A 2500-nucleotide genomic window follows, 5' to 3' on the forward strand; every position below is an offset into this window, starting at 1 on the left:
TAAAGACCCTGAGTGTTGGTCTGGCCGGAGTTGAACTCACGACCTCCCGCGTGACAGCCCGGTGCTCAACCAACTGAGTCACCGGTGCGTGGTGAGAAGCCCCTGCCACTAAAAAAAAAATTGAAATCTCATGGGGCTTCAAAAAGAATGTGACTTAAGACTCTGGGGTAATATATCACCTCATATAAACCTCTTTTTTCATTTGTTCTCCTTGACAATAGCCTTCCTTATCATCAGGGATGGGGCATTGTTTAGGATTCTTCTTTATTGTTTCCATGCCCAATGTTATTGTCACTTCAAGGAGGCACTACTTGACCCAGACTCTAGGGATGTAATACCACTAGGGACAAGGTCATAGCATGCAAGTTATATTTATACCTCAACGTCTCCCAAAGGACATGTGGACCCTAACTCTTGAACTATTTCAATGTGTGATATGACCACTGTCTCTCCTGCACCTGTAGTTGATGTACAGGCCTTTGTTGAAGAACTGCTTCTATCCTTTCGAGGTTTCCGTGGCAAAGGTGTAACTGAGTTAAATATTGATGGTTCCACTCCTACATTCAGAACGTGAATTTTTCACATTGATGCAATGTTAGAGGATTTTGATAAACCTTTGTAGCAGAATTCTCTCCAAAATCACATACAGACAAAACATGACAGAAGACAACAGATATGCAGTTCTTCACAAAACTAGCTTTTCTATTTTAGACCTCAATTTAGTTTAAGGTACATTTTTTTCATTCGTCCATACTTACAGGCATTCTAAAACATGATTTCTATTTGGAAAGGAAAGTTCATTTAACAAAATTGAAAGCCAAACCAAAGCAAACAAAAATTTACAATTACAAAATGTTTTCCGGTAGTAGACCCCTTCAGATTTGAGAATCATAATTTCTGATTTAACTTAAATCAGCTTCCTTCATTGTATACCACAAGGTATACATAGAACACAAATAAAGGGTGCAGACGCAGAAATAGCATAACAACGGACTGTTTTATTTCTTTTAAGTCAAACTATACAAGATTATCATAATTATTATGCACTTCAACAGCTGGAATATAAACAGATTTCCATCAAAATGCAATTCAACAGTGATGTAGTCGTGATACAAGACTGTCATAAAATCAGCGTTATTGTAAAATTACACAGACTTTAACAACACCATACCTTTACCCAATCTGCTCCTCACTCCCCCAGCACCTTTGATTATTTCGTGTTCCCTAAAATGTTTTTCACATATTACAGTGTTCTCGCTTACACGAAAACCGTCTCTTCCATGTTGACGTTTGATCAAATTGCACCAACGTGCTTTTGCAGGGTTCTTCGTAGGAAATTTAAAAAAGCGTAAACCAAACACACTTCTATCGCTATTATATTCATAACTATTACACTCAGCTGCTGCACACTCCTTTCCACGGCTTCGGTGTTTCCTTTTCTTGCCCTTTTTACCTTTCTCTTGGTCCATTTTCTAAGATTTGTTCGACTCGTAGCGCAGTTTAAACGAAAGCAAAAAGGACGGAAGGAAAGCTAATACAGGGTTAGCCTCGTCCTGGTACACAAATTGCACCGGCTAGACCAAAATCCAGCGGTTTCTTAGAATGAGGGGGGAATTCGAAACTGGACTATTAAGTGGTCATCAGGAATTTCTTTACAATGTGACATTTTCCAGGCGTGAATATTCATTCCTGAATATTCTTCTTCTTCTTGGCGTTGATCAGCTTTCAAAGATTTCTCGTACCCTGCGATCAGGGATTCCCTTTGTCCTGAGTGCCAAGACAGCGACAGCGTAGATTGTTGTCATGATGTGACTGATTTCTGAACAATCTGATCAATTTCTCTCCGTGAATATTATTTTCACTCCCAATTTCATGGCGTGAAATTTTACCGTTAATTTCACGGCGTGAAAGTTTTCACTGATCATTCACGGCATGATTAGTTTAACTGCAAGAGTGAAAATTGAATTTCATGGCGTGAAAATTGAAATTCACGCACGGTGGCCGTGAAAAAAATTCATGGTGTTCAGTGAAATCCATAAGCCCCCTTTTTGCGTGAAGGGTCACAAATTACTTTTAGGGGTACTTCCATAGGGTACTCCATGGAGTAGGGCTCCGCGTTTTGTCCTCTCCTGATATCAGTGAGAGCGGTAGAAATTTGAACACTAGACTGACTGAACACAGATGAGCGACAAGGAACGATGACATCAACAATAACATTGCTGAACACCATCTACAGACAAACCACAGAATCGACTGGGACTCTGCTGCATGTGTTACCTATATACACTAATTAGTACTACCAGCAGATCGTACTGGAAGACTGCAGGGCTTGAAATTGCGACTCACTGGTCACCAATGCGACCAAAAACTGAGTGCATGTGACTATATTTTCAGAATAGACCTTTTTGCAGATACAGCGTCCATTTTGATTTCTATTGTTTCGAAAGACATTATGGGATGCTCAGGGGGCAAATTAATATGTGATTGTCCCCAGGGCATC

The 2500-nt window shown here is 40.0% G+C and overlaps 1 protein-coding gene across 1 annotated transcript in view; it reads left to right on the forward strand.

Moving 5' to 3' along the window:
• Window positions 1-2500, forward strand: part of LOC137974426 (ferric-chelate reductase 1-like) — a 76075-nt gene that overhangs the window by 32772 nt on the left and 40803 nt on the right. The window lies entirely within an intron of this gene.

The sequence above is a fragment of the Montipora foliosa genome, chromosome 10, assembly GCF_036669935.1.
Source record: "Montipora foliosa isolate CH-2021 chromosome 10, ASM3666993v2, whole genome shotgun sequence".
NCBI lineage: Eukaryota > Metazoa > Cnidaria > Anthozoa > Scleractinia > Acroporidae > Montipora > Montipora foliosa.